The 20,778-nt window shown below is 41.4% G+C and overlaps 1 protein-coding gene across 5 annotated transcripts in view; it reads right to left on the bottom strand.

Annotated features, from left to right (window-relative positions):
• GREB1L (GREB1 like retinoic acid receptor coactivator) overlaps positions 1 to 20,661 on the bottom strand; it is a 142,116-nt gene extending 121,455 nt beyond the window's left edge. For all 5 annotated transcript variants that reach the window (XM_063326679.1, XM_063326682.1, XM_063326678.1 and 2 more), the window contains exon 1: positions 20,491 to 20,661. The gene's annotated coding sequence lies outside the window, so the exon portion shown is untranslated. The remainder of the gene's footprint in view (positions 1 to 20,490) is intronic.
• Positions 20,662 to 20,778: the final 117 nt, after the last annotated feature.

The following is a 20,778-nucleotide window of genomic DNA, read 5'->3' as shown; positions in this document are numbered from 1 at the left end:
TTCCAACCTTATCTTTTGCATGTCATGATCTGAGCATGTAATCTTATATATACAGCATCAAAACCTCCCGTAGCACTTTATACGCACAGTTTGAGATCTACAGTTTTCCTTCTTAACTCGTATCTGGGCATTATCTATATTTTATGGAAAGAAAACTATGACCCAAGAAGCTTAAATTTACTCATCTAACAGTCAACCCACAAATCCGTGTGATATAAAGCTCTCACTAGTTTCAAAAGTCAACATTTGCACCAAGTTTTTAAAAAACAGCTCTTCTGCCACAGATGCAGAAGATGCTTGCTACAGCAATGCACAAACTTTCAAGAATGTAGCAGAAACTAAATCAACTTAAAAAGTCATCATCCTGCAGATATGCTTACAAGCCTGGCCATCTCCTCCACAATCCAGTTTTCCAGGGAAGATGTGAACAAGCATATTTCTGCCTGAGCTAAATGGACACAGAGAAGCATCAATAAAGAATGTTTGGCTACAAAGTTCTGCATGCAGTTAAACATTTTTAGAAAAAGTATTTTCCTATTTTTCCCCAGCTGCTTAATTTTTAAAGTATGATTTCACAGATGCAGTTAATGCAAAAGTAACACCGTTTACAAGATTGAGGTAACTGTCTTAGATGTATTATAAGAGGAGAAGCAACACCCTGATGCAAATATGAATTTAAGTTTCTTCACAACTCTGTTGGTTCGAAAAGGCACTAAGTCACACGTGGTACTCTTCACATCTGTATTCAAAGAGTCCTGTAATGAACACACCTTAAAAAAGGCATTTCTCCATGCCTAAAATCCCTACACTAAACCAATGTGAGATTTTGTGTGTAGCTTCTGAGAAGTAGCACTGAAAATTTAAACGAGAGGGTAATTGATTCATTACATCTATTCCTACTATATTTCTTTTTGTATTTTTTGGTCCCCATTTCAAAAGGCATTGTTTAAATTGCCCTAATCTGCAAACAGCAACAATAAGTGTAGCAAATACTTGACAATGAAGATGTAAAGCCCCTAAAAACCTGTTACCTTAGTAACCATGGGAATGCCGGAGAATAAGAATACGTGGAGTGTCAGGACATCATTTTGGATTCCACAGGGTTTGGGCTGAAATACAGTCAGCTTTCATTAGCTTTTTGTTTTTCCCAGTAGGTCCTTGGACTTTGAAACAAAACCTGAATGACAGCTATGAGCAATTCCAGCCTCACTCCTGATTAGCCACACCAAACAAAACAGCTCTCTTCACTGTGAGACACACACCCCCCTTTGCACCCAACAAGCCTCGAAACGAGCATTATTTATACCACTGACCCCTCTGCATATCACTAATAAGTCACATTCCAAGAGTAAAATGAAGAGCCACTTTCCTGGGACTTAAAAGATAATTCACTTTAAACAAGTGGACTGCAAGAAAAATAAAAAGCCAACATACCCATGCAGGACATTTCCGTAATCCCAGAGTTTATTTATGGGCTTTACAGGGTACGTCAATTCAACACCAACACTAAGAAGAATTTAGCTGCTCATTTAAGTAACACCATATTTCCATTTTACTCATGGAGGGGGGAAAAGAAAATCAAAAAGATAAAGAATTGAGATCCATGTCCCCACCCCCACCGAGGTCTGTTGGGAAGCTTGTGGGCAAAACAGAACAGAACAAAGATCTCTCAACCGCTGGCTTTAGCCGGCTTAATTCCAGGTCCATCCCCTTGCTCTTTGCTGCTATCTGGTCACTTGGGAAAACAATCTGAAAAAAAAAAAAAGCTCCAGGCAAAAGCATTGTAAAAATGAGCAAGAAACTCAACCATCTGGATTATGTTAGACCCAACCCCTAGAAACACCTAAATGCTCCTTGAACTTTACACATACAGCTTTACATCCAGTTTCCTCCCCCCAAGTACAAACCAGGTCTGTTCAGAAAGCCAGAGAAAGTCAGCTACTCTCCGCACCCACGAATTCTACAGTCAACGACAAATTACAAATGCACAGCAACACAGCCAACCAAAACATCTGTCTATTAATCAGAACTAAGTTTTTTCTAAAAGCTCGATCAACATCCTAGATACAGTGATAAAGCATAGTTAGTAGTGTTGGAGAGCGAGAAAAAGAGAGGGGAAGGAACATATTATTGCTCAGTAGGAAAACAAAAAAAAAAAGAAGTAGAAATTGTGGCCTACTTGCTCATCATGTGATGACAAAAATCTTTGCATCAAAGAGACGAGTTCAGAGATACTGGTCTTACCTTGCCTTACATTCACTCTTCCAACTGATAACGTATTTCTGTTCCACTCATAGGAATTGCCATTTCAGGATATCATTGATACATGTAAGAGCTACTACCTCCGTTTATTTACAATCTTCTGCAGTCATTTACACACGTATATAAAGCAGTACCACACAGTGGCAACACCCATTTTACACGCAATAGTGCAGACTCTTTTTTTTTTTTACACTGCACTATATGAATGTCAGGATCATGTTAAACATCATTAATAAATACCAAAGTTACACCCTCAAAGCCCATTTTACAAGACTGGTTCACCTGCTCATGGGGCAAACCAGCAGTATTTCTCCAGGCAACTGCAACTTCCAAGTTAAATAAAAAAATAATCTTAATTAAATCCAATTAGTCATTATGTACGGAATAACACTTCTTGCATTATTCATTCACACATTTTGTGGATATATATAGAAAGGAGTTGCTATTCCCCACTCCTGACTGCAATCAGGTGTCCAGAAACAGGCTCATCTCTACAGTGGTAAGCACATCCATAACAGCAACAAGCCAGCAGGTTATAAAAGAGCACATTTTATCCAGCCATATGCAGGAGGAAGGACATCTCAGGTTTTGAGACATTAGCTTAGGCTTCAGAAGTTCAATTTTTAGGTCAATCAGTCCCTCCTTTTTTCAGTCACTCAGTTCTCTGAGGAAACAAGGAAAACCAAACACAATCACAAAATAGATTTTAGGAGAAAAGGATTTCAGAGGAAACCTTAAGTTCTCAGAAGAAAAAAAAAAAGAAAGCTTCCTAAAATATTTAAATTAATTTCTTTAGCATATGAATCATTTTCAGAATCATATTATTAAAGCCAGCTATAAGTTTGCATAAATCACCAGAAAGCCTATTTCTTTCCAAGCTTCTGTCTAATCTATCACATGTTGCTTCATACTTTCAGACTGGTGTCGCACACACTGTTTCCACCTGGCCTCGCGTAGCCTTGAGCAGGGTCAGCTTGCTTACCACTGCTTGGCAAGCCCTTGAAAAGGTTCCTCTAGCAAGGAAGAGGGCAGATTCCCTCCCAGAATGACTCTACCATTAAGAAGTAGAAAAGCAACTGAAGTTAACTTAAATCAGTTGATTTCATCTAACCCCCATGAAGCTTCTCCATGGATCCCACTCCCTCACTGTAAAAGATGAAAAACTGACAAAAGCAGCAGTTACAAGCAGTCCCAGAAATTTCAGCCTCTTAGGGAGACCGCTGCCAACTACTAAGTAGTCCCACCACTCACAGCTATCACCCAAGAGGCATGTGATGACCAGAAGACTACAGGGCAGAACTGATCATGATGACTGTTCTCCTACAATGCACTTTCAGAGAATTAAAAAGAAATAAAGCTGGCAGAAGTGGTCTAAGCGGAGCAACCCAGACAGCAGCCAAGTCAATGTAAAAGCAAAGACGGGAGGATAAGCATGGTCCAGCATGTCCAAGGCCAGGACCTCTTCTAAAGGCAAGCCTTTACCTGGGGGATAACTTCTAACACAGAAGGGGGCTATGATGGACTATGTTGGCTACATATCTCCATCGAGGACATGTGGCTTTTCCTTCCAAAGTTAAGCTTCATCAGAAAACCACTTCTCAGAAACAAAAGGCTCCCTAAAAATCTTTGTTTTGTTGCTTCCTCTCTGGAAAGCCTATCAGTGGTACTGATGGACATACATACCTTCCTAGGATAAGGGAACCTTGGCCCTTTCACCTTTGATGCACACGGGTTTGGGGCTTGGGAGGAAAGAATAGCACCATTCTTCATACAGCAGGAAGTCATTGCTACAGCGTCCAAACTCTCTCCCACAAACAGGCCTTTTGATCATGGGAAAGGAAGATTTCTCAAACTTGTATTAAGGACAGCACGGCTATCAGCTCCGTACACGGAGGGTGAGTCAGAGCTGCAATAGGGGCACTCTAACAATGACATATGTGAGGAGCACACATGAACTCACCCAGTACCGAAAAGCAGCTGAACCTGACCCTACCTCTGTGCTCCCCCTGCCAAAAGACAACCCCCGCAGAACACCCTGACATTGAATAGCATTGCTCGGAGGCCGGTTGACTGCGTTCAGGAAAAGACACAAAGATATACAGAAATAATTCCATCGTTGCAACAGGAGAAGGTGAATGCAAGCAGATGCCAGTCTTCTACCTACTTCCCTTTCTAGAGTTACTGCCCTCCTGTATGTAAGGTAAGCCACAGGTGCTGCGCCTTCAGACTAGCAGATCTGTAGCTGCTTTTACCTGGGAACAAAGGACACATCAGATCTGTTTTAATGGGAGAAGTGCAGCATGACCTGACCCAAAAAAGCACGAAGATAAGTGCAGGCCTGTATTCTAACTGCTCTGTCATCTGCCCAGGCCGTGGATGCAACTGCTCGCACCAGATGCTGGGAGAACTGGGCTTTTTGTCAGTTTGCTACAATTTGAGCTATACAGCTTAGTCATACTCTTTTAAGAGAACAGTGAAAATCTGCATCAGAACATCCACTCACCAATTTTTCTATGCCAGAGACAAAACTGTGTTCCAAATATCTAGAATAGAGTTTTTCAAGCCTGAAATAAAATTCCCAAGGTCTTATTTTTTTCCTTGCAGAAACTCAGTTCTGCAGGAAGAAAAAAAACAAAACTTGAATCAGTTCTCAAAACAGTTCAGAACACTTCCATCACTGCCAAGTTTAAACTCCCTGGCTCCCAAACATCAACATAGTTGGCACTAGTTCTATAATTTTTTTTTTTAATCTCAGTGTAATTTCAAGATAGACTGAAATTATTTGAAAGGCATGTTGGTGGTACCTATCGCTTTCTACCAAAAAAAAGGGCAAAAAGCAGCAGACGGGCATGTTCAATTAATTCTGCAGAAGTGATGTCTGTACACCAATCCAGTTTACAAAATTTCCAAGTTAATCCCAAAGTAGGATTTCTGTACCTGACAGAGGATGCATGTTTAAAAACACTTCACTGTATACTTGCCCTTAAAGATTAAAAAAGAAAAAAAAAAATTCTACTCAGTACTGATTGCTTCCACCCAGACATGTTCCACTGCACTGGCCAAGCTCAGCATGTTACTCAGTGGTAAACTGGATCAAGGAATCGATCCACCTAAAAAGTAACCTGGAAACAGAAGGTTTTTTCCAAGTGGATCAGTTCCTCTGCTAGATCCCAGCGTATGCCAAGCAAACAACAGCAGAATAGGGGGAAAGGATGAGGGCGAGGTGAGGAAATGGGCAACCCACGAGGAGGATGCAACGGCAAACTGACCAGCAAGCCACAGTGCTGTCACATGGGCTCATTCACATGGTTTGAGATGAACTTTCCTTATGACTCCAAATGACAGATTTTTAATTACCACATGCAACCTTAAAAAGAAAGAAAGAAAGAAAATCTCACAAGTATGCCTGACCCAACATCCACTGTATCAGTGTTCAGTAGGCACCTTGCCACCAGCTTCAAAAAGAGCTGAATCTGACATACATCCAGGACCATGCTGAAAAGCTGCAGACTACAGCTCTTCTACCTGTGGAAAGCAACCTGAAGAGCACGTGGGAAAAATAGAAGAGAAAGGGAAATTAACTTTTCTAACACCTTCTGCTCTGTGAAGTCACTTTTGGGAATTACCTCCGAGTACCATCTACTGAGTGATAAGTAGGCTAAACTCAAATAAACAGAGACCCGTAAGGTGTGAAGACATTTGTACTGAAACTCTTCCCTTCTCGCCCTCTTCTGTAACACAACATCATGGAAATACTCCAGGAAAGAGTTTCACTGACTGAAGCAAATAACAGTGACTATCATCGTCCCATTGCACTGAGGGAGTTCTCAATCTTTTTGCAGGTATTACTCGTCTCCTCTACACACCACACCTCTTACTTTTACTCAGCAGATACCTGGAACTATGAACCTCTTCTCTGAATGCTGAAATTCAGGGCAGGGACGGGAATAGTATTGCAACGCTTAATAAATGGCAGCTTAACAAATGACAGAGGACACGGCCATATTTGCATGTGCATGCACCTTGTACCCTGCATGCATAAAACTAAAAGAAAAATATAGGCTTCTGCAATATAAATAAAGCAGATGACTTAAAAACAATCTAATCGGAGTTCAAATCTACCCAGCACCCTACTACTAAGCAAACATCAGGAAGTACTCAAACAGAGAATGATTTTCTGACAATTAAGCAAGAACAATTGCAAATATTCAATTTGCAATTAAGAATCTGGGTTTTGTTTTCACAGAAACAGTGGGGATTTCTTTAACGGTGACTTCAATTAACTTCTGCTCCCCCCCACCGCCAGAAGGCTTAATGTGCCCAAAACCATAGCTGCTTTTTCCCAACAATTTCAGACTAAAAAGGACATTATTACATCCTCTTTAAAAAAAATATTTCAATTACATCTATTACATTTGCATACTGTACTGATGGGCATTCACCAAGAGGAAAAAAAACACAAAAAAAACCCCCAAAACAAAAATCCCAATACCAGTAAATAAAGCCCAGCAAAACCACAGTTAGTGGCTTCAGAAGAACCAAAACCCACTAAACATTAAAAAAAACCATATAGATAAATTAAAATTAATAGGTTTGTTTCATGGTTGCCACAAGCCAACCTGCTGATTCAGGGCAATGTCACCAACAGTATTCTTATTTGTAAAGGGTAACAATCAATTGTTTGACAGAAACAAAGGGGAGCTCAACAGGAAATCAACCAGCTCGGGACAGATGGTCACTGAATCAAGTTTCACCCCTCCCCTCTCCAAAAATAGGCTTAAGAGGCATTTTCTGTTACCAAGCAACAGCCCAAAGGAAGGCATAAATCTTTTCCTATGTGTTATTCCCCTCCTCCCTGACACACATACATTTCAATCTACTAGGCCAGTATGTTTGTGGGTCTGTTTATTTTTTAAGTAACAGGTATGAGGGTTTACTCTGTTCAATGTCAACGCATTTCTGCGTGCCCACTAGCCACTTTTCCTTTTATTAGGAAAGGTGGCTAACTGTAACCATGTCATGAGAGCTACCGTGAAGGTGGGTTCCAGGCAGGGGTTCAATGCTGGTTAGTAGCCCATCCATGTTTGGCCAAGGTTTACCAGAGACCTGAGAAATTACTCCCCAAGGAGGACAATTCCAGGCAGTTGTTTTATATAAAACCGACATGACCCTGTTCACACCCTTACAAGAGAGGTGACCTTTTTTTAAAAGTCATCATAAAACCCTGTACCTGCTTCAACCCATAAAAATATGTAAAATTAAATCCCCCAAAAGAGCCACGGTATTTTAATGTAACGTACAGACCAGCAGACTTGAATCACTTGAATATTCAGAGCATTAATTCTCTAGTACATCAACCACCCTAAGTCAGAATCAGCTATTCGGTGTAAGGGATGAAAAGATAATCAACATTTACCGTTCTGCTGGGGCAGGGAAGGAAAGAAGGAGAGAAGGGGGATGGAGGTGGGGAAAGAGACCCGATGTGACTGTCTGTGGAAAGCAGGGGGAGGGGGGAAATGAGGAGGGATGAAGGACAGAGGCTCTGAAATTCAGATTAGCATCGAGAGAACAAAACAGGTTTGTTGGACCCCCTATCATACAAACAGGCTGGCAGGCTGCAAAATGAGATGTAGTTAAATTTAGTCATACAAAGAATAATCTGCAATAATTTTCTGTTTTTTTTAAAAAAAGGTTTACAATTATGACCCTCACAAAAATTAAATGGGGAAGAAAAAGTCTCACTTCAGCAACAAACTGGGTAATCATCCTTTAAAAGCGTGGAGCCTGGATTACCACTGACACACACTTAGACTACTAAAACATATGGCCAAATAAAAAAAAAAAAAAAAAAAAAGAGGGGGTATGGGAGGAGGGGAAAGGTTGTGACAGCATGTTGCCTGCAAATGCTTTATTTACTCCCTCCTCAACTAGTGCTTGCTTTAGCCAGCTGAAGACCTTCTGCGAATCGCAGCCTAACCTGTTTTCACTGGGTATTTGATATATTCCTTTAATACCAACGCAGATGCCGGTTAGCACTGCTACAGTGGGTAAACAGAGCCCCGGCTGCTCCGCAGACGAAGGGCCTTGGACTTTCCAATCCATTTCACCACAAAGCCATCTTGGTGGAGACGCTGCCCCGGCTCTCCACACACGGCAACCAGATCTCGCAGGGACACCGGAGACCGAGGCGTTTAAATTCAATTAATTAAAATTAAGTTAATTGAAATTAAACAGAAAGTTTGAACACAAAAGCCAAATTAATAACTGTTTGTATGTATGGTCTACAATGACTAGAGCTGACTGAGAGAAGTCTGAAGCTCAGCAGCCCAAGGTCCTGACAGGAGACTTGAACTAAGGACCCTCCAGCCTCAGCCACAGAAGACCGTAACAGCTAATTGTTACTGTAATATAGTTCTTAAAGTCCCAGGACAACCACCCTCCTCATTTTAGAGATAGGGAAACAGAGGCACGGAGAAGCCGTGTGTCTTCTCTCAGTGCCAGAATTCAGAAGTAAAACCAGATCTTCTGCGGACCCAAGTCCGCGTTGTAATATCACCCTGAGCATTCAAATGAAAACAAATTGTTATTTATGTAAATTCATGGTCATCATTTTTACAGCTGTTTTTCCTTGCCTCTTCACATCTTAGTGAGACCCCTGTAGCTGAAATTCAATTCTTTACTGAAAGTAGTCTCTCTGATCAGACAATCATAGTAATCCCAGCATTATTCAGGAATGAATATACCTATTTTTCTAATGCATGCAGAACTTGGCTAAATAAGACACAAAAACCTTACAATTTTTCTCTAGGACATGTTAGTAATTTGGTTATAGCATATTAAATGAATTATGGACTGTGACAGTTTTGTTTCTTTTGAACATCAGTGTAAATGGTGTGAAATATGCCATGGCAACAGAAGCCCCATACTCTTTACGTGCTGGTACATAATTCACATTTGGGAAAAAACCTACCTTGTAATTTTGCATAAGCATAGTTTTAGAAGACACTTTTTCTCTTCCATTCAAAAAAGTATGTTCTTCACACTGCTCTGCCATGGTAAGAGAGAGAGAACCACATAAGAGGGGAAAGAAAGGTTGTTTCCTTTTCCCCTCTTAAGTATGCCATTGTGCTTTTCCTCAGTGACCAGAGAAACTTCCACATTCCTTGGCCAAGGTAGAATTCCCAGACGCATTGCACATTTTTTGGTCGAAATGTAAAAGGACACAAGTTTACCTCAAATCTCCCTCTGAAGCGAGGCCTGAGGAGCCTCTTTTCCAGGCTCTCTCTCAAAAAAAAAAAAAAAAAATCACAACAGATTTTCTTTGAATTCTCTAGCTCTCAAACTGCTAGTTTAGAACGCTCGGTCTTCTAACTCTATTATTATATGAAGTTTAACTTGACACTCTACCTTGAAGCAAGCCATTCTCCAGCAAAACAAACCATCTGTAAATGGTCCAAACAAATCCCCGCCTTTTTTGCCATGGAACATAATAGCATTCGGCTGTGTTCAGAACACGAGACTGTTCCTCAGTTACCTCTGACCTGCTCTGGTCAGATGTACTAAGCTTAAGCTAAAGTTACAAAAACATGTTTTCTCAATAGCAAGTAATTCAGTAGTAGCAGAAGCGGAACCCAAAGATCAACTGAATACAAAAATCTTATTAAAATCATAATAGCGCTTCCCTCCAAAGAAAGGATGGGAAGAGGAATAGAATGGTAAAGAACAGTGATCATTAGTTAAAAGCTCTGGTGAGTAAAAATAAGTCTAGCTGTAGAAACAGAGAAGGAATTACAAAACACCAGGGATAGGTAAGCCAGTAATGACTGCAGATGTATCACTGCAAGCCTCATTTCCAAAACAAAGAAAATTACAATTTGAACATTATCCTTCATATGGCTATATTGGGACATTGCAGTTAACTGTTTACTTACCAGGCTGACATCACCCCATTTCAAAAGAGGCCATTTCTCTTAAGCTATTTACTCCCTGTATATTCATAGTTTGGGGCTGTTTTTCCTGGCACACACAATGACAGTATGGACACGAGAAGATGCACCAGTGTATTCTCTTATCTCCGCATACTGGCTGAAACACAGTTTATGTGATTTATTACAGATCAGAAAGGCACTGTGACAACATAGAGAATAGACCTCATTTTCAACAAGCATTTTTTAATGAGAAATTTAACAGTCCCTCTCAGCATGAGCTGCACTTTGGAACAGCAAGGACAGAACCGTTTCAATGAATTCATCCCAAGGCCAGCCTTCTTCCAGGCACTGGCCTCAAATACACTTCTTTTCTGTCCCTGGGGCAAAGCGTTATTTACGAATCATAAAACAGTTCTGCTTGCTGGCCCTTGTTAACTTGACAGTCAACTTCTTTGTAAAATTGAGTTTCTCAAAGAACATCCAATCCCTAGTAGCCAATTTCTAGTTCTTCTTTAGCCCTTGCTCTGTTTTTTTACAAAACCTTAACTTCCCACGGTTTATTCAGATAAACATTTGGAGCAGGAAAAGCTGTTGTCATCCAGCCTCCATCCCTCTTCATAATCAGAAATAAGAAGCCCAACCCCTTCTTTCCACACTTGGCTGTTTTTCTGCTACATACGGAGTATGTTCAACTAGAACACGGCAGCTAGAGGGAAATTGCAACCCACGTACTGAATCATCAGATAAGAATTAATATGTCCAGAAAAATAAAACATATGGACACACATACAACTCACTTATCAGAAAGATCCACAAGGGCATGTAATCGGAACAGCAGTTCCCAAACCTGACCAATTAACAAAATAAGTAGAAGTGATTGACTGAAATAACATAAATAAGTATCTCCTTTTTATGCATGCTTTATTTTAGCCCTGAAAAGGTTTAAAATTAATAGTACTGGGCTTATTTTAAGTTTCCTTAGAGTAAAATGTTTGATTATGACCATTAATCTAGAAGACTGATTTTAGGCAATGCATCAGAATCAATCCGTCAGATATCATTATTACTCTTTGATGCTCAATCTTCCATCCTGGACAGGCCAAACAACCTCTTACGGAGTCACTCAAGCTTTGCAGCCTTCCCATTAACATATGCCCAGCGATGCCTCAATCCCCAGACCATTTCTGGGTCACCATCCAGTAACATGACAAGACCTGCAGACAGCTGCCAGTAACAGAATTCAGTGTCTCTCCATTGAGGTGTGTGACTAGATATGCAATCAGCACGTATTCCTGATGACATACAGAAAGAACATCTAGCACACAGCAGAAAAATGGCCATAAAGATGAAAGCAGGTTACCAAAACATTTCATACTGTCAGTAGTCTATTCCTTGAGTATGTTTGTAAAGCCTTTGGGCCATATGGATTGTTCCAGGAAGCTGTGTCTTACCAATAGGTAATACTGCTGAGCCTTACGTTTTCTGTAGTAGCCTACTTTACAACAAACAACAGAATCACAGAATAATTCGGGTTGGAAGGGACCTCCGAAGGTCAACCAGTCCAACCTCACGTTCAAGGCAGGGCCACATTGGAAATCCTGTGAAAATAAAACACTATTCTGATGTATTTTGGTTCATGGCTGATCTGCATCAATAGTTTTGACTTATTAGCCTGTCAAATTTAAATGTGAGGTTCTAGGTAATTCTCAGATCGATTACAATGAAACAAGAACTAAGGCCGTTTCGTAAAAATAAAAAATTCAAAGCACAAAATACAGTTTCTCCTCAAAGAAAATGAAATGTTTTATTGATGCAAATACTTTATCTGTTTCCCAATATGCAGTACTTGCAATTTGGACAAACTACTCATGAACTACAAAGCAAAGATCCAGTGATGTGTCAAGGTTATACATTGAGGTTCGTGCTGTACTTGTTTATATAGTGAATCAGAAGAGAGAACACAAGCTTAGAGATATCAGTATCATCAGACATCAGAAGTATCAAAACCATGCAGCATCTGTTGCATTCCTCTCTCTTTTTCAGCCCTAAGATCCTGAACTGCACGTTATTGAATTCAAAGTTGAGTCCATTTTCACAGGACAATTCAATTAAAAAGCATCTGGAAGAATACTGTCTTTTACTGAAAGTAATTCCCAGATCCAGTTCTCATTTATTATGCTGCTGGGACAGCAACCTTTAAACATGGTGATCAAAAGCAAACCTTTTTTTCACCCTTTAAACAGACATCAAAAGCAACAACCTTAGGATGAATTTTCAGCTGTTCTGAACCTACAGGTTACGTAGATTTGCCTTTTTCAGCACGAGGAACTCTGGCAACACACACACGGAACTTCGCAAGTTCAACTTGGCAGTTAATCTGCCTGGCCTTAGCACATAATCAGAAATGGATTTACTACAGTGACAGCAAATGGAGCTGAAAACCTACACTGCACTGTGTAGGGGAGTGTTTAAACCCCTTTCACAAGCACAGCCTCCCTCTTTCTACACCAAATCCCCATCACAACTGCAGTCATCCCAAAGCCAGGCCTGACACAAAGCCAGACAGCTGTGCTGCAGATGAAAATTGAGCATCCATCCACACACCCATCAGGCAGCAGACATCTCTCAATAAAACCACCATGCTGGACAGTCAACAAGCAAGCACTCTTCATTATGATAGCTGACAGCAACCAGGAGAATGTTGGGGTTTTGTTTGTTTGCTTTTCTCTCAGGCTTTTCTGACACAAGATCACATCTGTTGTTCAAAATTAAAGTAGTTTTTTGGTGGTGGCTTTTGTTTAAGAGCTTCTGAAGCATACTGTTTTGAATAACATTACTAGTGGCACATCTAATACACACTAAGATCTCCTGGTCTAGTCATATATGCATGTAAGGGCAAACTGGAACACAATGTTAGAGTTCAGACCAGCATAAACCATCTCAGCCAAGCAATCATTAAAGAATCCTATGACCCATTATGATGTTAGACCCCAACATTTCTAATTCATGTCCTTTTCTCTTTCATACATATACGTATACACACATACTATCCTCCCTGGCTTGTCAAGTCTCCAGAAGTCCTCTAAGCTGTAGGATGCAACTAGTTATGCATTTTCCATGCAACATCCAAAACACTCGCAGGCACATAGTAAGTAAGAAGGGTATTACTAAGTTAATGCTACAAAACAAGAAAACACCTGTATGTTTAGATGTCCTGCTGTTTCATTAGTTAAGGTTCCATAGCTCTTGACACAAAAGCTTGCGACAGCTAATGTTTAAATCTTGATGCCCTTGAAATCCAGCTTGCCTCCCACATCTGCTAAAATCATGAGTGCGGACTGGAAGAAGATGATGAACTAACAATCTGGCTGGCAAGCCATCTTCCCCCTCCTCGAGGGGCTTGGAAACTGAGAGCTGACTCTCTTATTAAAAAAAAAAAAAAAAATATTTGGCAAGAGCTAAACTCCACAATTTGCTGAAACTGATCGGAATGTAAGGATATGCATATTTATTTTTTTTTTTTTTACTCTGAACTTCTGCTTTTAAATACCCCATTGGTAGTTCTGTGTGCCTCTATCCAAGGCATTGAAGTCTTCTTGGATGCCTTTGCCCTTTCTCTCGCCTTAGGTTTTCTCCTCTATGAGCTGGTACTGACCACTTACCTAATCCACCTAATTTCTTATTGTTCTAACAGCGAGAATTTCCCTCCAAGAGATTAAGATTAGAAAAAGTAACAACAGCATCTTAACATCTCACCTATACAAATAAATTTTTGAAAGTATTTTTTACAAGACTAGGAAACCACCATGTTATTAATGTCACACATAACATGATTGGCGGGAAGCTGTTTCCCTTTTCTTGATGCAGTGAGGAGCGCTCTAGCTGTAAAAATCAAGACCTAACTCCCAGTCTTCTCAAACAAATCACCTCATTGGACTGAGAATTTGATTCTGTATAAGTGGTTTAAAGAAACTGCAAGATTAAGCTTCCTTTATGAAACCTCCCTGTTCACAAAATGGACTGAAAGCATGAAAGGACAGGAGAATAAAGCCACCTAAGGCTCTAAAGGAACACAGAATTCGGGTGGCTTCCAGACAAGGCACATGGAGATGGTCAGTAAGGCAGGAACAAAAGCAGTAAAAGTAGACAGCACAATCTCCTGAATAGCAAGACTGAGATGCAATCATACACCGCTAAACACCGTATTACAACCAACACCTTATCACCAAGGAGATAGTAAGCTGAGAACTAATAGCAACAAAGTACTATCTGAGCAGTGGAGGGCCACAAGGCTCAGGACAGGGAATGGAGCACTTGGCTCTCAGCAAATCCCAAACTGATGGCCAACAAGACAAGATTTGGCCACATATGCTCTTCATCCCGAGACATCAGTAACATGGGTAGGCAACAGTAATGCTTATAAAAACTCTGCTGTGAATGTTCCTATTTGACCAGTGACTGTAGTGTAAAGAGGTGGTCGCCCGGATTCCTTTCATCATCGGAAGCAGCTGAACTCAGCTATTGGCAACTGCTCTTCCTTACCGCTACAACAGCCCTCTGAAGTGGGTACGATAGAGGAAGCTCCAAAGAGCTCAGATCTCACCAAGACAAGGATTCTGTGCCTCATTTCAGTTTTTAAGAAGTGGTCATTTCCTCTTTACTGGGAAGACTGTGGAAGATCAGGCACACAATTTCCAAACGCTCTACTAATTGCCCTCAACTGATAACACAACAAGGAAGGGACCACACAACTCAGAGTATGCATAGTCTCAATGCACATTGGCATTATAATTGTATATGAACTATCTCTATCTTTTAAAAGACAGCTGGTATTAGCAGGAGAAAAAATCCCACCAAATTAAAAGCATAATTTAACTATCAAACTCCCAGAAAAGGCCTCCTTATGTCTAGAGACCTGAGACTCTACAAGAAAGCAAGTTTCGAAGTTGGAGGTGGCATTATAAAAGAAACAGGAGGGGAAGGCTAATATCTCTCAAATATGCAGAACATTAGAGGGAAAACTTTTCATAAGCACACTAATACCTCTTTATGAAGCCAAATTTAAATGCTCTATGGTTCTAGAGAAAAACAATAGCCTAAACTGTCTTCCAAAGAAGGTTACTGATTTCTCTGGAATTTCAGTGATGTACACTCCAAATTCCAGAGAAATTGGTGCTGCGGAGGCAGATGCAGCAGAATTCAGTGCAAAAACACAGAGGTACTAGCAAAATGTTCAATTGGATTCGCCACCCTAAATACACCAGTTTAAAATAGTCAGCCACCTAACTAACCTTAACAACTTCCCACTGAACGTTCAGGGAAGTCCTATTACTTTTGTTGAGATGCACAGATGAGTTTCCATTTAAAAAAGAAAAAAAAAAACAACAGCATTAATAGAGTGCATTTCAGACCACAATTACATTCATTAACTAAATTCTTCACTTTCCTCAAAGTGCTCTGCTCAGATCACATCAACGGTCTTGAGTAGAGCTAATTACAGACTACGATGGAGATAGGAGTGAGAGAATAGGAGGATCTTTGCACAGCATTTTATAAAAATCTAGTCACTCCAGGCTTGTTCGTGGAACCACTATGACAGATGTCTGGTAATCTCTTAAGTAACAGTATCTTAAGTCTGCCCACACTGTTTTGCTGTTCATAGCTCCATCAGTTTGAAAAACTACCTCAAAATAACCTCTCTAAAACCTTGCCTGGGGAATATTAATTTAAGGTTTGTATCAGATATTGTCATACTGACTCAGACTGCTCCCTACCATCTTATTCTTTTGGTGATTTTATGTTGCAACATACAGTTCTTCCCATCTTCTATGTGTTATGAAAATTTTATTAGTTACAGTAACATTACTGCAATGAAAAAAACTTAAATGGAAATTAACCAAAGCATGTGACAATACATGCTGTAAGATCTTCAGATCAGGTATATGTTTATTTGTAATTAAACCTCTGAAGTGCCACGGAACTTAAAATGCTAACTCAATGAGAATTACATTAAATACACTTCAATGAAAATAGTCATTTACACAATTCTCTATGGCATCTCACATCCCAAAAGAATTTCACAGAACCTGTGACATTACCGTGTGACAGAGTAAGACAACAGAAGTCACCTGACATGGCTTCAGGAGTCACACAAATAAAAAAAAATAAATTAAATTTTAGCACCATTTCTATAAGGAGCTCCATACTTCCATTTGATATGTCAAAGCCAACCACAGCAGGGTACAAGATTTGGCTGTTGCCACTGTGAATCACCACTGCTTCAAACTTCTGTCATCTGCAAGTTCCTCCAACAGACATTCTGGATTTTTTCTTTTGCATTATAAGAGCATTAATTATTCTATTAAAATATTAAGAGCCTAATGCTACTGGACAGTTCACCACCATAAGCACCTTCACAGCATGGCTCCTTATTTTTGGGTCATTTTCACTGCCTACTTGCAAGTTCGAATCCATTAACAGGGGCTATACTAGCCATGCTCAGAGTTGCAAGTGAGCCTCTGTAATGACTCACTGAAAATTCATTTACTAGTTCTCTCCTTATTATATGAGGATATTTTCAGAGTTCTTAGAAAGAAGACATTTCGGGATATACAGGACATAAAATTGGTCCATGAATATATCTCCACACAGAATACAGCACGAAACAAAATTATCAGGTTTGGGATTTTTACGAAGTGAAATTGAAACTATATTAGGCAAAAGTATTTTGAGCAAATATTCCTTCAAGCAACACTTTTCACAACACTTTAAGGAATGTCATGACAGGACAGGGTTTGAGGAAAGTCAATTATTCTTAGAGAAAATAACAACACATTAACTGTAAAAATTTAGTGTTGTTTTATGACTGCCACTGTAATCTGTTTCAGAATATTAGAGACATCTTAATCACTTACTATATCTAATGAACTCTAGTTCACAGGACTAATTCTCTAAAAGACATCATTGTCAAAATGTCAAGGCTTATTACTCCTTCATTTGTCAGTCTCCTCAAACAGCCTTCCCTTTCACAATTCTGTTTTAGAAGCAAAGGAAAACATGTCTTCTCCGTTATGTGCGAGAAATGATTATGCAAGAATAGGCAACACATGTACATCTCAAAGAGGCTGTCCATCTGATGTATAAAACCAAAAATCTGAAGTGTTTTTTACATTAATGATTCCACAATCCTTTTTACAAGAGTAAAGATGTGATGCCTTAATATCATGCCCAAGCTCCAGGTTTTGTTAATTACGTCCTACCTACCTAAATGCCCCCTGTAGTTTCAATTAGACATGGTATTCTTCTTCACTTCCCGTCTTGATTATTGTGCACTGTTGCTAAGCGCTAGTTAACAGTTGCCACATTCACCCAAAGTTGGCTGCACTTCAGTGGTCATTCAAAGAATTAAATACAAAACATATGGTACAGAACCATACAAAAAGCATAAAAGCACTTTTAAAAACCACTCGAAAATGCTTAATATGAAAGATACTACAAAAGGTTACACTGCTGAAAGTAAAATCCTTACAGTTCTGTGCCCACTTAATTTCCTAGAAACACTGGAAGTAGAGAGAAATGCATTCAATCTTTTTTTTTTTTTTAGTTATCATTAATAACATTTCCTAGAGTATATTTTCGACATTATACTGACTCTAGTTTTACACTAGATGGAGAGCCCAGAGTTCACAATATGAAAGGCTCCACAGTACAGAGATCTTTCCAGATTTCCCTTAAAAATAGTTTAAGTCCCTATATCCCATAGCACCTAATCAGAGTTTCCTAAATTACACTACCAAGTTTTATTCTTCCTTGTATCTGCAAAATACTTTGGACATGACTTGTTGAACTGCCAAATATCAATGCCAATAGTTAGGAGTTTAAGAAGACCTTGAACCAAATGTGCTTTTTTCAATTCTAGACAAACATTTCACACAGCCAGATCACCTCCTTTCATCTGACATGTCCGCATGAGATCTTAAGAAACTTCACATATTTTAATTATCCGAGTAAAAGCTCAGTAATCAGGTTGCCTATTACTGCTTATTTCCTTTACTATTACATCCTGGGCTTAAAACTGCCTTACCAAAAAGTCATCACTATTTCTGATTGTTACATTACCTACAGCCAAACCCACTTAATACGAATTCCGGGTACATACATACCGGTTTTTATAACTAAATTCTTTTTCTGTTAAACACCTTAGTGAAAAATTTGTTTTGTACAAACACTACCAACAACAAACAAACAGAAACATACACTGTATTTTTTTATCTGTATTAACAGATGTATAATTAAACCTTCAGGGTTCGCAGCCCAACCCTTTAAACAGGTAGGCACATACTGAACAATCATTGACTTTCTGGAGCATTTTGTTGGAAATACTTGAGAATACATGAGAAAAAGTATGTGTATGTTTGAAATCCACAAGTGTTAAAATGAGGAATAAATAAACATTTCTCAACAACTCTGAGAATCCTCACACAATCCTTATTCCTTCGCAAAGAGGTATTTAAAAAGTTAATCCATCAGCTCCGTAAGTGATTTTGTCCTACTCACAAACAAATTCTTCAGGATAAGGTTTAATATTTTCAAAGAATATTTTTTTTAATCCGACTAGTGCATATGTAATATGCTTTTCAATCAATAGAAGACCCATCCTTGTTTTTCTTTAAGGCAATATCCATTAACAAAAAACAAACTTAGCCATGCATTACAGTTTTTAAGAGTGCAGAAAGCTTTTACTTGTTCTCTCAGAGATCACATATATAACTATATCCACATCTGAAACACGTGCCTACTCCCTTCACTCTCAGGTCTAAACAACAGTAATAATTGTAATAAAAAACTATGCTTCAGTTATTCCTAAAGTCAGGAAATAAAACCCAGCACTTTCTTCTTCAGCAGCCTTTTATTTCAATCTTTTAAAAAGCTCTTTGTAACGAGGTATCAACGAAGTATGAAGAATATGAAATATCGTTTCAATAATACTGAAAATATCATTCAGGGGAAAAGTCGCAAGAGTCACCAATCCAAAGAAAGCCAAAGGAAATTATGTAAATAAAGGTCATGTCTTCAGGGTAATTAAAGCAAGCATACTGACAAGCAACAGACATGGGAAATATTTTTCCCCCAGGTGACTTGAAAGTCCCCCGCACTTTAAACACATCTGACCATTCATAATTCTCAAATTTCGGACCAGGGACGCAGGTTTAGGGGCCTAAACAAACAGCACCCCGTGGGCCACCCTCGGCGGTCGGCCGAAATCCCGTGGCTTAAACTAAATTTCCACCTTTCGGAGCTTTCACGGAAGCCGCGGGCAGCGCTGGGGAGGCCACGGCCGGGCCGGCACCCGGCGGTACCAACCGCTGCCCCTGCACACACGGCTGTCAGCCGCCTCGGAGACGCGCCGACAGCTCCAGCGAAGCCGGGTTTCCCCCCCGCGTCCTCCCGCTACCTTTACTTCCCAACAGCAAACGCGTCCCTGTCGATCGGCCGAAGGGAACAACCGGAGGGAGGGCCGCCCGTGAGGGGGCCCGCCGACGGCAGCCTGCCCTCGGAGCGGTCCTTACTGCCCCTTGGGCTGCCGCGTCTCCAGGGGACACGCACACCCCACACCCTGCCCTCCCCACCCGGCAAGGAGACCCGACGCCCTGTCCTCCTCTCCTCAAAACCAGCCCGTACATGTTCAGAACAGCCTCCCTAAACCTCCCCCCCCGACCCCCAAGACCGCCCGCCACCGGCGCTCTCCCCGTCCCCTCAGGGGAAGCCTCCCCGGGGGCGCGGAGGGCGAGGCAGCCGAGCCCCCTGCCGGCGGCCGCCCGCATGGCAGCGCGGGGCGGGGGAGCTCGCCGCCCGCCCGCTCTCCGGCAGAACCACCTGCACCCCCCCGCCACGAACCCACCTCCCCACCGCCCCCCGGCGCTTTGCTGCCGCTCACCCGCCCGCACACCGGGGCGGCCTTGGTCCCGCGGCCGCCGCCGGCCAGGGTTCTCCCGCCCCCGCCATGCCCCGTCGGCGCGGGGTCATTTCCCTCCTCGCTCCGGTCCAAAATGACGGTAACAAAGGGCTGGAGCCCACTCGGGGGAGGACACCATCAGCCCGCCACTGACATCGGCCGCAGCCCGCCGCGCCGCTGGCGGCCCCCCCTTCCGCCGCTGCCGGTGCTGCGCCCTGCGGGGTGACTGACACCGAGCGCGACCCAGCGAGCGGGGCACGACCGCCGCCGCCCCGACCCGCTACCCCCGCGCCTTCGCCGGACACCGGCGAGAAGGCGAAATAAAGCCCCCCGCCGCTCCCTTACCTTGCTGGGCAGAGAGAGAAGTTGAAGAGCTCTCCTTCCACCCCTCCCTCACTTTGGGGGAAAAAAAAAAATAAATGAATTTTTTTGTTGTTTTTAATTTCTCCCCTCACACCGAGCAACTGCGCTCCGCAGTCGCGCCCGGCGCCCACAGTGCCGCCGTCTCCCTGCGGGTCTCGGTCTCTCTGTCTCTCCGGCGGGAGGAGGGGAGGGGAGGCGAGGGGAGGAGAATGGGGCGGACCCGCAGGTGCCGCCCCTCCGGCTCTGACAGCGGAGAGGGAGAGGGGTCGG

This window comes from Chroicocephalus ridibundus, chromosome 2 (assembly GCF_963924245.1).
Source record: "Chroicocephalus ridibundus chromosome 2, bChrRid1.1, whole genome shotgun sequence".
Lineage (NCBI taxonomy): Eukaryota > Metazoa > Chordata > Aves > Charadriiformes > Laridae > Chroicocephalus > Chroicocephalus ridibundus.
The sequence above is the reverse complement of the archived record's forward strand: the minus strand, read 5'-3'. Positions and strand labels throughout refer to the sequence as shown.